At 41.5% G+C, this 15,000-nt stretch overlaps 1 protein-coding gene across 2 annotated transcripts in view; it reads right to left on the bottom strand.

Moving 5' to 3' along the window:
- The window catches only part of LOC122809160 (TYRO protein tyrosine kinase-binding protein-like), a 445,215-nt gene that overhangs the window by 164,550 nt on the left and 265,665 nt on the right, over positions 1-15,000 (bottom strand). The window lies entirely within an intron of this gene.

The raw sequence follows: 15,000 nt of genomic DNA, 5'->3' as shown, positions 1-15,000 counted from the left end.
GAGGCTAAGGTATATTGGAATGTGAGGGGGCACTGTTACCATGTGTTGTGAAAGTGGGTATTGGAGGTGTGTCTGTGTGTGTGTGTGTGTGTGTGTGTGTGTGTGTGTGTGTGTGTGTGTGTGTGTGTGTGTGTGTTGTCTGGGACATAGACTCATCAGATGTGGCACTGTGATCACCTCATATTGTCAGTGGTTGCACTATGCACACAGCCTAGTTTGATTTGTCCATGGCATTTGATTCTATCCCCAGTCTAGCATAATTAATAAAGTATGTTACAAATCAACCTGTATGTTGTTAAATCGATAGCAAATTGGCTAAAATACAATCCCATATGGTTTGTACTGCAAGGGCCACATCAAAGAAAATGAAAATAATGCCCCACAGGACTCAGTGCTGGGACTCCTTTTGTGCAGAATTATTACTCAGACCTATACACTAGAAAACAAGACCCATGGCTAAATAAGTTTGTGGATGCCTGCATAATGGGTATCATTGTGAAATCCCTTTCTTACACAGAAGCCCTCCAGCAGGAACTTAGACTTATAAATACATAATGTATTGAAAGTAGGCTTAAAATAAAGTTAAAAAAATGCACCATTGTTGCATTTAACAGATTTAACAGACAAAACATACCCCCAGCATATAACATTGATAGCATTCTACTGCAGAATGAAAATTTAGTTGAAGAACAGGAAAGTTGGGTTGATAATATCCTCGCCTTTGATCACTATTTAACAACAGTTGCTAGGAACTACATCTGCATGGTGCATCCCAGTGTAAAGATATTATTGTCTACTTGTATTTATCACAGATCAGACCAATTACAGAAAACAATGCCCCATTTGGGATTTACCTCACTAGACAAATTAAACAGCTTGAATAACTCCAGATATTCCCAATAGAAAGGATCACAGGCTCAAGGGATCAAGCTACCAGAAAAGAATAGAAGCACAGTCCCTCTTTTATGTGCCTTATTAACTCCTTAAAGGAGACCCATGCCTTGCCTTTTATGAATAAGGGACCCAATAGCACAGGATCTCTTGTACCTTCACATATCAAGCAGTCCCATAAATACAAGATCAAGGGATCTAAACCTGCTTCAGCAGATCAATAAAACAAGGAGGAGAGACAAAATTGTTACTCAGTGTCTCTCTCATCTCTGGAATAGACTCCATCTGCAGATTATCTTCCTTACAAAGGAGCAGGATAATTGGATGGATGTTCATAAATTCATCTCAAACTTGAATGGCCTAGCTGTCTTTGCTAGGAGGACTAACAGTCTGGCGGAGGGACTAGCAAGATGTAATAGTTGCAAGACTCAGTCACTTTGAACTTTCTATGATTTCTATAATTCATATGAAGTCGATGAAGGAGTAAGGATCTGTGACTGACTGTGACGTGATTTGTGTTAGATTTCTGCCAAGCATGAAAATGAGTTGATACAATTCATTGGATCATAGGATCATAGAAAGTTACTAGGCTATTGGTCCTGAGACTCTTACAACCCTAGCCAAGTATTTAGCTCCCCATGTTCCAACATGTCAGCAATGCATGCCCCTGGCCAGCAGGGGCACAGGTGGAATCTCGGGGGTGTATTTTCTGTTTCCCATCCAGTTATTGAGGATATGGTTAAAAAGTGATAATGAGGTACTCTGATTGATGTGGAGAGGGAGTTTATTCCTCAGATGGGGGAGTCTTTGGGACACAAATCTTTCCCGCCAACAAGTCCTATTGATGTCACAGACCAGGTCGAGGTCTCCAGTGTGGGTTACTCAAGTGGAGCTTGACTTGCGGATATGCAGCAGTCCCATCAAGGCAGGGTCTGAGATTGCTTTGTATGCCAGACAGAGGTCACCTCTGAGGAGTCTGCATGAGACTAAATAGAGAGACAGGGCTTTTAGCTTATCTGTGTAGGGAAGATGTCTGAGGTCTTGGATTCTCCTTTTGAGGAACTCGGGAGTCTCTCCAACTGCTGCATGTGCTTTCTGAGGTATATGTCAAAAGGGGCATTGTACTCGATAATGGGTCTTATACAGGAAGAATACAGGGATGTTATGACCTCCTTGCCCCTGGATGAGATACCCTTCCTAATGAGGTGGGCCATGTAAAAAGCCTTCCATATGATGGAGGCAATATGGTGGTCAAAAGTCAGGTTGCTATCAAGCTGGATGCCCAAGTGCATCACAACTGATTGCAAGCTTAGGACCTTGTTATCAATATGATAATTTGTGAGGATGTCACAATCCCCAAAGGGGATAATGATGCATTTTTTGGCATTTGGTTTGAGGCCATGTTTCTGGATCCAGTCATTTGTTTGGGTGACACCCTCTTGGAGGATACCCACGTCACTAGGGGAGTTGATGACAGTGCCCAGCTTGAAATCATCTGCAAACTTGGTCAACCATAGCCCACTTGTTTTGGCCTGCACCTCAGAAAAGTATATTCTAAAAAAGAGAGGTCCCAAGACTGATCCCTGGGGTACAGCACTCATTATGGGTCTACTGCTTGAGATGGCTTCCCCTATTTTGACTAGATGGGTTATATCAGTGAGCCAGTTTGCTACTTATCTGGTAACATACAGATCAATCCTTAGTTGAAAGAATATATCTATTATATCCCAGTGGAGAATAGTATTGAAAGTTTGGCCAGGTCAAGGTAGGTGTGCACCATCTTCCCCTCTTCCATGGCTTTGGTGACTGTCTCAAAGAAGTCAAACTGTTTGAGCTTGAGTGTTTGGAAGTTGGCAATGTCCTTGTTAATGAGATCTATGATAATCCATTCTATGGCCTTGCAGATCAGGCTAGTTAGGCTGATGGGTCTTTAACTTCCTGGGATTGGTGGACACTCCACCTTTGTGCAAATGGATGACAGTAGCTGTCTTCAACTCAACTGGTACTCAGGTTTTGGTTGAATAGGGTGCCTAATAATGCTGCAATTCCTGCCTGAGTTCATGTAGGTTGTAGCCTGGAATATTATCAGGTCCCATGGAGGCTTTATTTTTGTCTTTGAGAGGACAGTGATGACTTGCTCCCTAGATATAAGGGGAGGGTGGCAGGTGCTGGGGATGTCCTGATATACTGATGGGGGGACAGTGGGGTGAAGTTTTCACTGAACCTGTTTGCCAGCAGGTTTGATATATCTACTGTGTTTGTGTATGTGGTATCCTTGACTCCCAGCTCTGAGCAGATCTGAGAGCTTCCTTTGAGACTGCAGACATATGTGAAGAAGGTCTTATGATTGTCTTTAGTAGATGTGACCAGTTTGGACTTGAAGTTTACTTTGGAGGATTTCACTAGTGCTCTTATTTGCTTGTTCAGGCTAAGAAGAGATTGCTTCCAGTTAGGCACCTGCTCCTTCTTGGTCCTGGACAACAATGTTTTCATTATTATAGAGTTTATTTATTGCAGATGTCCACCAGACAGGTTTACTTTTCCTTGAGGAGAAGGATTTTGTCCTGTCGGATATTCCTGATTCCCTGCAGCTATATAAATGCTTGTATAGTACTTTGGTGTAGGTTTGGACATTTGTTCCCGTTCCTATGGAGTGGGAGAGGGCTGTGAAGCTGTTTAAACCTTCCCTCAGGAGGCTGTAATTAGCTTTAGAGAAGTTTTTTTTTTTACCCAAGCTGGGGAGTGGGTGGGGGAGATGATGACTTCGAAAGTCACCACTTTGTGGTCATTTTACCAAGCAGGATGACACTGTAGTGATGCTGCAGTGGTTATTCATGTTGGTTAATACCAAGGCTAAGATATTATCACCTCTTGTGGGGGGTGTTGACGAGATGGTCCAAGGCATTTGCACTGATGAAATCAAGGAATCTATGGGCATTTGTGTTTTGGCATGAGTAGTTCTTCCAGTCTATGGTAGGATAGTTAAAGTCACCCATGATCAGGGTAAAGGGCTGAATCTTTACAGATTAAAGGAGGTCCAGATAGGTGGAGTAACCATCCTGAGTCAAAGTTGGGGGCATGTAGCTATCTATGAATTAAATAGGGGTCTTGTTAATGGTTAATTGCACCTGGAGTGCCTCCTGTGCCTCATACTTTTTGACCAGCATGGAGGTGTGTATTTCTTTAATGTATATTGAAACCTCACCTCCTTTTGCTTTGCTGCCCACGGTTTGGAGTCTGAATGTATGACAGGATGAGTAATCTGGTATGGCTGGGGTGCTCTCTGCAGTTGTGAATCAGGTTTCGGTAATTTCACAAATGTCAGCATCTTCCAGGGTTAAGAATGCTTGAAATGATTGTAGTTTCATGTTTAGACTTCCAGCGTTTAGCAGCATGACCTCTAATTTGTATTTTGAGGAAATTTTCATGTTGGTAGTTTTGTCCTCATGGCATTGCCTAAAGAGGCACTATGGGGGAGGCAAGAACCTTTGCCAGAAGCCTGAAGCCCAATGGAGCAGGCCATCGCTGGCAAAGCATCTTGGTCTGTCGATCATGTCTTCCCAGGCTGTCAGGTACTGAATCCCCTTGGAATGATGCCAGAAACTAAGCCAATTATTAAAGACAATCATTTTCTGTTTGTATTAAGGCATCATTCTGGTTATGGTAGAATGCTGCTTAAGCTAGGGATATGTGCTTGGGACACATATTCACTAAACTCGATCATGTTTCTCTTCATATATCCAGGGAGGTATGTCCCAAATCATTCATGCCATCATGGACTATGACAGTGTCATAACAGTACCTGTTGTTGAGAGACCTGAGTGCAAGTGTGATATGGCAGATTCTGGCACCTGACAACCAACTAACCATGACTTTCTCCTTATCCAGCCTGGTGAGGGGCACATCTGTGTACCTCACAATGGAGTCTCCTATGACTAATATGTTGGGTTTATGATTAGGCCTTATTGGCTGTGAGACACAGGTGTGTGGACTATGTGTGGAGCAGTGGTGCAGCAGTATCATTGTCACATCACAGCAAGAGGTTTTCCGGTTTAATTCTTGGCTGGAGTGCCTTCTGTGCAGAGTTTGCATGTCCTCCCTGCATTCGTGTGGGTTTTCTCCAGGTACTGCGGTTTCCTCCCATGTTACAAAAGACATGCATATGGACCATTTTTCGCCGGGTCTCATTGAAAATTGGCTTTGTTTCAAGTTAGACTTTCCCAGTAAAACAGGTTCATCGATTAGTACTAGGCTAACTGCCCTTGCGAGCCATTTCAAGCCTAGCCAATTATCCCTTGTGAGACTCAAATCCTGCACCTTGTGTTTGCAAGGCAAACACCTTAACCATTAGGCCACCCTCCCAACTGAAAAACAAATGTTAAATAAATAATTAAATGTGTGGTGTGGTGGGCTGTGGAGTTCATGTGTGTTTTTGACTCGGAGGTCTCTTTTGTTTTCGTGTTTTTGTTGAGGACCTCTGCATATGTGGGTGTGTATTGTGCAGGCTTGGGTAGTGTTTGAGGTGTGGTGTTTGTGTTGACAGCCTTCTCAGTGCCTGATATACTGGGTTGTCAGGGAGAAAACATAGACTCTAGGCTCTTAATGTAATTACATCTCTCACAAATTGTGTTTTATGTGGTAGTAGTTGAGGGTTGTCCATGTACATGAGGCAGTTGCTACACTGTCTTAGGATGCCCATATCAACCAGACTGGCAAGAGAAACTGTAGGAAATTGTACATCCATATTTTTAAGAATCTGAGAGAGAGAGGTCAGAACTAAGGGGGTAAAGGGTGGAAGGTCTAAGATGAGTACTACTAGTAATCACACAAGTACTACTAAGAGAAAATCTGTAGCTGGAATTCCTCACAGTGGGTTAAAAACAGTACAGCTGAGGGTCATGTTGCACAAACAAGCCCAAAGCAGCTGAAATGTGGGGTTTAAAAACCACAAAAAGTAGACGATTCTAGTAACACAGAAATCTAGCCAATCCTGCTAGCCCCTGCTTTCTTTACCAATCAGGTCATGCCAGACAAGGTTGAGGCAGCCCTGCTACTTTCACTAACAGAGACGATAAGCCCTACCAATACAAGATAGCTGCCAGAGACACAGAAGGCAAACACAAGATGGTTGCCAGGAACAAGGAAGGCAAAAGCAAACAGCTCTGGATGCAGCAAACCTGTATCCAGACTATGATACTCAATTTAAGGATTAAAAACACAGTAAAACTCACAGAAAAGCACAGATTAACCACTTACAAACAAAGCCAGAACTCACAATATGAAAAAATATGGTTAAACAGTAATGAAATGCAGTAAAATGCAGTTAAACAGTAATGAATTTAAGTAAATTGCAATGAAATACAGTTAAACAGTAATGAAATGCAGTTATCAGTAAACTGCTTTAAAACAGTGCAAATGTGAAAAATTAGCTATAAGGCACATATAACAATGATAGGCAAGTGCAAATGCAATAAAATAAGTGAAAATAAATGGAAAAGCACTTAGATTGGCCTTGGAGCCTCAGGAATTTTGGAAAATGTCCCAGAGATGATGCATCTCAGCAGAGTCTGGTTCAAACATAGCTAGTAGTGTGACTTGTCAGTTTTCTTTGCCCATTTTCTTAAAAAGAAATTGATTTTCCATGGGTAGGGATCCCTGTATTGTCGGTTATTCCTCTATAATGCCTACCTTGTCAGCAATTGTTGCTTACTTGTCATTCATTGTAATCATTAACTGACCACTCAATTTAAAAAAAATTCTGTCAGGTGATCAGGTTCAAAATATAATTAGACACCATTATTTCTCACTTTTAATATATATATATATATATATATATATATATATATATATGGGTCTATCTGACTTGGTCGACATGTCATTTAGTCGACAATTCATTTAGTCGACATTTCATATAATCGACAAGCTTTTGCCCCCACCCCCAAAATCGTGCGACCCTGGAGTTAGAATATATATTTAGGGGGGGGGTGGGGGGCACAGCCCCCCACTTGGGGTGTGGGCAAGCCCAACTTAAAAAGCTTGTCGATTATATGAAATGTCGACTAAATGTATTGTCGACTAAATGAAATGTCGACCAAGTCAGATAGACCCATATATATACATATATATATATATATATATATATATATATATATATATATGGGTCTATCTGACTTGGTCGACATTTCATTTAGTCGACAATACATTTAGTAGACATTTCATATAATCGACAAGCTTTTTAAGTGGGGGGCTTCGCCCCCCACACCCCCCAAGGGGGGGCTGTGCCCCCCCCCCTAAATATATATTCTAACTCCAGGGTCGCACGATTTTGGGGGAGGGGGCAAAAGCTTGTCGATTATATGAAATGTCGACTAAATGAATTGTCGACTAAATGACATGTCGACCAAGTCAGATAGACCCGTGCATGTGTGTGTGTGTGTGTGTGTGTGTGTGTGTAAGTGTGTGTGTGTGTGTGTGTGTGTGTGTGTGTGTGTGTGTATATATTGCTATAATATCTACATTAATTAACATTGGTGTTATCAAAACTGTCTCAGGTCAGCTTGTCTCTCACTATAGCATTTTATTTTCAGTGCTTGGCTGTATGAACTGCATCCATACTGTATCCATTGACTTTGCACTCTTAATTGGAATCTCATAGACACCATAGCTCAGCCATTAAATCTGTCTTAACTCATTGCTCATACACTACACTTGTTGCATCTTTGCCATCGACCACCTGTATCTATCAGTGGCGTAACAGGAACATGCCTAGAATTAATCAGATGCATGGGATCATGTGATGAAGTAAGTGTCATCAAAACACAGATGATTATGATTCAGTCTGGGATCATAACCACATTACTGTAAATTTAAGACAAATATGCCAAGAAATTCACTGCAAGGTGAAACTTGGCATTCATAACAAGAACACATAACAGAGGGTCATGAATAAAAACCCTAACATAATTTTTAGGTTCATAGGTGTTTACTAGGTTAACAACCACAAGGGCCTTTTTAAGCCAAGCCATGCAATACAAATCTCTGACAAGTTCTGATACCCTTGTTAAGTGTAAGCAGGGATTTGGGAGATGAAACATTTACAAGCAGGGGCCTGGGAGATGGACCATTTGCAGGTTGCCTGTGTCCATTAGAGATATAGGTGCCAAACCAGAGATGAATTTCCTGTTCACCATACAATTGCCCAGTTTGCACTTGAGTTGGGTTAAGGAGGAGTTCTGTTTCACATGGATGAGGAGCCTGTTCCAGAGATGGGGTAGTCTCTGGGATACATACCTGTGTCTCCACCAGGTCCTATTTATATCACATAAGGCAAAGTTTAAGTCTTTATAATGGGTAATTCTGGTGCTATTTGTTTTGTGGATATGCAGGAGGTCCATCAGAATGGGGTTTGACAATTCATTATATGCCAGCTATAGATCTCCCCTCAAAAGCCTGAAGGAGACAGAATACAGGGATCGGGTCTTGAGGTGGTCTGCATAGGACATTCTACTTGCACCCTGTATTTTTTTAGTGAGGAAACTCTTTGGACATTCCATTTGTTGGATATGCCTGGTTAGGTAGATTCCAAAGGGGGCATTGTACTCAATGATAGGTCTGATGAATGTGAAATACAATGGAACAATGACTTCCTTCGACTTAGATGCTATACCATTGTTTATAAGTTGCGTGACATACGGTGATTTCCTCACTACTGTAGACATGTGATGGTCAATGGCTAGATTACTGTATATGTGTGACACTAAGCCCCTGATTACTGGGTCAGCTCTAAGGGGTGTATTGTCAATATGATAGTTGCCAGGTGTGGATGACTTAACAAAGGATACTATTGTGCATTTCTTGGCATTTAGTTTTAGTCCATGGCTCTAACACCAGTTCTTTGTCTGTGTCATCCCTTCCTAGAGAACATATGTCTCAGTTTGAGATTCAATGATAGCTTCTAATTTGCAATCATCTGCAAATGTAGTCAGCCAGAAATGATTGACATTGGCCTTGACTGCAGAGAAGTAAATACCAAACATGAGTGGTCCAAAGACTGACCCCGAGGTGCTCCACTTGTGACTGGCCTCTTTGTAGAGGTAGACTTCCCAATTCTAACTTCCTGGGTCCTGTTTGTGAACCAGTTGGCCGTCCACTGGGTAATGTATGGATTTGTACCTAATCTCTTGAGTTTTTCAAGAATGTCCGAGTGGGGCATTGTGTCAAATGCCTTGGCCAGGTCAAGGTAGGCAATGAAGTACATGACTGCTTCATGTAGTACCAGCTACAGAAGAAAAAAATTGTAAGAGCGACAAGTGTTTTACCAGTCTTCAGACCAGTAAAACACAATCTTTTCCAGTCAGACAGCAGGCAGAAATAAAGTGTCCCCTCTGTGGAACTAACAGCTTTAAAAGCTGTTAGAACACTTTCACTCTGCTGCACTTTCTATTTATAAGTGAGGTAGAGTGAAGTTCTAACAACTTTTAAAAGATATTTTACCATTTACTGTGTTTTTTGCTGACTAACAGTGTCCACTCTCAGTTCTTATCATGAGATCAGATCTTAATAGTACTTAGGTGCCTGTAACAAGCTTGTGTTAAGCATCCCAAGTGCTGCTAAGATCATGTCCCACACTAGAGAAATGCTAACCAAATTCTTGTATATATATATCTATATATATATATATATATATATATATATATATATATATGTATATATCTATATATATATATATGGGTCTACCTGAGATGGACGACAAGCCATTTGATCGGCACTCATTTGGTCGACAGGCAGATTTGCCCCCCTCCCCAATGTTGTGCGACGCTGGAGTTGATATATATAGTTAGGGGGGGTGTGGAGGGCACAGCCCCCCACATTAGGGGGTGAGGGGGGGGTGAAGCCCCCCACATAAAATTGCTTGTCAACCAAATGAACTGTCGACCAAATGAGTGTCGATCAAATGGCTTGTCAACCATCTCAGGTAGACCCATATATATATATATATATATATATATATATATATATATATATGTATATATGGGTCTATATGACTACATCGACAAGTGAAAACATCGACATCCACTTTTGCGACACGAAATCACCGACAAGTGAAGTAAGCGAAATGTCAGATTACTGGCATTTACATGTCCGACAAACAAGCTGTCACTAATGCAATGCTCCTAACAACTGCACAAAACTCCTACTCTTACTAAAACATGGTATGCATGAATAGGTAAATGAAAACTCTGTTGCTGGAATATGAATTGAATAAACATCTCTAGGTTGTTAGCAAATTGAGACGCAGTGTACAAGCTCAATACTCGCGTTACTGACAGCGGTATTTGCTCTGCACCGAACCAAGATAGCTATCAATTAGTAACATCGGCTTCATCTTTTCTGAATTTACAGTATAATATATACCTCCTATTTCCCCAGGACTACTCAGCTGTGTATTCGCTATTGTGGTTCGGTGCAGAGCACATACCGCTGTCAGTAACGCGAGTATTGAGCTAGTACACTGCGTCTCAATTTGCTAACAACCTGGAGATGTTTATTCAATTCATATTCCAGCAACAGAGTTTTCATTTACCTATTCATGCATACTATGTTTTAGTAAGAGTAGGAGTTTTGTGCAGTTGTTAGGAGCATTGCATTAGTGACTGCTTGTTTGTCAGATATGTAAATGTCGGTAATCTGACATTTTGCTTATTTCACTTGTCGGTGATTTTGTGTCGCAAAAGTGGATGTCGATGTTCTCACTTGTCGATGTAGTCATATAGACCCATATATATATATATATATATATATATATATATATATATATACACACACACACACACACACACACACACACACACACACATATATATATATATATATATATATATATATATATATATATATATATATATAATTTATTTATTTTATTAAGGAGAATAATCACGGCTTTCCAAGTACTACAAAATACTTCAGATATGTGTGGTATATGCACCTATATAATAAGACAACAGTAATTTACAGATCATGAAAAAGAAAGTCTAACGTCCACAATTAAAATAACAGCATCATCTCCTGACCTTTTGGACTTCTATTGAATCTAAAGCATACACTGATTGTGTTATAGGTTCATAGGTTCATAGGTGTGTATTAGGCTAATGACCCTGTTGCCTTTACAAGCCTAGCCCATATTATTAGCCTGGCATCATGCCACCTGACCTTAGTTCCCAGTGCCTCTGTCAAGTAGAGCCACTGGAGTGATCCCTGGGGTGAATTTTCTGTTTACCATACACTCATTAAGATTTCTCTTGACGAAGGCCAGTGAGGCGCTTTGCTTGACATGTATGGGATGGGTAGTCTGTGGGTTATGAACCTGTCCCTCCAGCTTGTTCTTTTGTTTGTGGTAATGAGGTTGAGTGCTCTGGAGTGTGTATTGTAGAGGGATTGGGATTTCTTTAGATGTGGCATTACTAACAGAGCTGGGTCAGACATGGCTTTCTAAGTCAAGCAGAGATTGTCTCTAAGTAGACAATATGAGACAGAAAATAGTTGGAATTTTCTGAGTCTATCCATATAGGACAAGTGTTTAAGGCCTAAGATCCTCTTTGTGATGTATTTTTGGGGCCTCTCTAGTTGTTGCAGTTGTCAAGTAAGGTACATGCCAAATGGGGCATTGTACTCGATGACTGGCCTAATGAGGGAGGAGTAGAGGGAGGCAATGACCTCTCTCTTCCTGGATACAAAACCCTTAGTAATGAGATGTGCCACATTGAAGGACTTTCTGACCACAGTGGAAATTTGATGGTCAAAAGAGAGGTTGCTGTCAACCTGTGTTCCCAGATCTCTTATGATGCCTTCTGTGTTTATTTCCCAATGGGGATAACGACACATTTTTTGGCATTGATCTTAAGGCCATTATTCTGACACGAGTCATTGATCTCAGTGAGGCTTTTCTGTAGGATGTCAACATCACTTGGGGAGTTAATTATGGCTCCCAACTTCAACCATTTGTGAAATTTGTCAGCCAGAGTCCCTTCATGTTGGCCTGGACATCAGAGAAGTAGATACCAAACAGGAAAGGACCCAGGTCCGAACTCTGTGGGATTCCACTCATGACTGGTCGACAGTCTCACTTGGAGTCAGCTACTTTCACACTGTGGGTTCTATCTGTGAGCCAGTTTGCAACCCAGCTTCTGATATAGAGGTTGATGCCTAGCTTAGTGAGTTTTTCTATGATTCCTGAGTGGGGAATGGTATCAATGGCCTTGACCAGATCAAGGTAGGCTGTATGACCACTTTGCCTTCATCCACAGCTCTGGTGACTGACTCAAAGAAGTCGACCAGGTTGAGCAGGCATGATCTACCCTTCACAAAACCCAAATTGATCAGGATCCAGAGTTTGGAGGTTCCCTATATCTTTGTTTATTAGGTCCATGATGATGCAGTCCATAGCTTTGCATATCAGACTTGTCAGGCTAATGGGGCGATAGTTCCCAGGGTCTGTAGTTGCGCCTCCTTTGTGGTAGAGACAAAACCTGAGGTGAGGCTGTGATTGAACAGGGCACACAGGTGAGGTGCCAGTTCACTCTGTAGTTTATGTAGAACACAGCCAGGGATATTGTCAGGTCCTATAGAAGCTGTATTCTTGGCCATGGACAGTACTGTTTTAACCTGTGCAGCAGTAGTAATACTAGGTACTTAGCAATCTACTGATATCGTGATTGGTCCTTTGGTGGGGGAGAGAGGGGTAAAGTTGGCAATGAATCTCTCAGCCAGTATATTGGCAATATCTGTTGGCTCGGTACAGGAGGTGCCATTGTGCAACAGCTACGAGCAAATCTGGGTATTGCTGTGGAGATTCTTTACATAACTATAGAAGGCCTTGTGGTCATCTTTACTATCTGCTGCAATTCTGTTTTCATAGCTAGCTTTAGAGGATTTGATGAGGAATCTCAACTTTTTGTTGAGACTGATAAGGGAGTTTTCACCTTATTTCTCATTAGTTTCCTCCTTCTGTTGTAGAGTTTGTTTATGGCAGGGGACGACCAAATTGGCTTCCCTTTGTTTGGAGGAGAGCATCTTGGTTCTATTGGGTATGACGAGATCCATGCATTTGTGTACGTGTTTCTACAGTGCATTGGTGTATGATTCGGTGGTCTTGCAACTATTCTCCATTTGCATGGGTGCCGTGAAGTTAGCCACTTCTGTTTTTAGGAGCCCAAAGTTAGAAAAGTTTTTCATGGTGGTTTGTGGGGGGAGGGGGATGTCGAGTAACGCTGGCTACAGTGATCACTCTAATTTAAATTAGACTAAGAATCCTTATACTAACCATGTTAAAACTATCAAGATTTCTGCATCATATTAGCAGATCTTTGCAATGCTGCAAGGTGTTTTACATTATTCCTATGAGAACTACATTCTCAAATGGTTGAGCCTTGCTTCACTGAATAGAATATGACCCTCTTTTTTGGAACTGGGTCATCTATCTAATCATCCTTATCCTTCAGGGATACACTGTAAAATGCTATACTGTGCACATTCTTAACATCATCATAAAATACAAACTGATTTAATCCTCAAGAATTTACCTAGAACAATAAATACATTTGCGTCACTATAAAATGCTTTATAATGTAAAATCTCTTCTGCAGTTGTCTATTAGATGTCACCTCTCCATGCAGTTTACATTGCTTAAAAGATAAATAAAAATTTATAATGAATGCTATTTGTTTAATTAAATTAATTTAGATATTATTCCCCGGAATTTATGAAGCTCGGTGCAAGGACAGTTTTAGCCTGTCAGTAAATTTTCCAATCATTGCGAGACAAACCTCTCCCGATTGGTTCCAGCCATGCAAGCTCTCCTGATTGCTCGAGCCTGCAGAAGGAGAAGTCCGGAGCTCTTCTGTTCTGTGTGGACATCACCACACAGACTTCTGGGCATTTGCGGAGCAGAGATGCCTTTTCACTTATCCGGACTGCTTGTCAAAGCAGTCTGGAGTTCTTCTGGGATCTGAGCAATGCGTGTGTGCATGCGTGGATTTCTGGGATTCGTACTTAACTGTTTTTTTTTTTACTTTTCTTTTTTTTTTTTCCTTTTGTTTTCTAGGTGGGAGGGCTGCAAGTCCTATAGTATGAGCCATCCCTGGTGTATTGGTTAGAGCATTTGCCTAACTAACAGACATTGCCATTCCGAATCCCACTGCAGCACATACCATTTTCCATCGGTAATATGTATATGAACATATTTTGACATCTGTCCGCTGTATAACCTGCAAAATAACAATTAAAAGTGAGCAGTATCCTACCTTCACCAAGAATGATGCCACAATACAGAGATAAGATGATCAGCTTTAATAATTGGCTTAAACTCTGGTGTCATTCAAAGGGGATCCAATGTCTGTCTGCCTGGGATGACATGCTGGACAAGCCACGCTGCTTCGCAAGGGACGGCTTGCACCTGCCACCCCTGGGCTACCGGATATTGGCAAAGGCTCTTGCCACCTCCATAGTGCCTTTTTTAGGCAAGGCTCAAATTCTAAACCTACCACCCTAGAACATAAAAAAGGAAAAAAACTAAGAGTAATGCTGCTCAATGCCAGAAGTCTCAACCTCAAGATGCATGCACTTGAGGCCCTTCTCAGTATGGAGAACATCGATGTCTGTGCTGTGACTGAAACCTGGTTCAAGGCTCCTGAGAGCACCCCAGCACTATCAAGTTTTACCTCATATCATGAGTTCCGGCCCCAAAATCCGGACACCACCAAGAAAGGAGGGGGATTGTCCATATTCATCAAGGACACCCACACCTCAAGGTTGGTGGCAATGCACGATGCATCGGAGACCATCCAGGTGCAATTAACCATAGGCAAGACTGCTCTGCAATTTGTAGCATGTTACAGGCCACCCTCTCAAACTCAGGATCCTCACATAGCTTTCCTGAAAACACTGGAGGGGATAAATGTATCTCCAAATACCATCATACTAGGTGACTTCAACTACCCGAATATAGACTGGGAGCACTACTCTAGCCCCAACACTCTAGCCCAAAGGTTCCTAGAGTTCATAAACTCAAATGCCATGGAACAACTAGTCACCATCCCCACAAGAGGTGAAAAC

This window comes from Protopterus annectens, chromosome 8.part0 (genome assembly GCF_019279795.1).
Source record: "Protopterus annectens isolate FY-2018-M chromosome 8.part0, PAN1.0, whole genome shotgun sequence".
NCBI classification, from domain to species: Eukaryota; Metazoa; Chordata; order Ceratodontiformes; family Protopteridae; genus Protopterus; species Protopterus annectens.
Note: the sequence above shows the minus strand (reverse complement) of the source record. Positions and strands in the feature narration are given on the sequence as shown.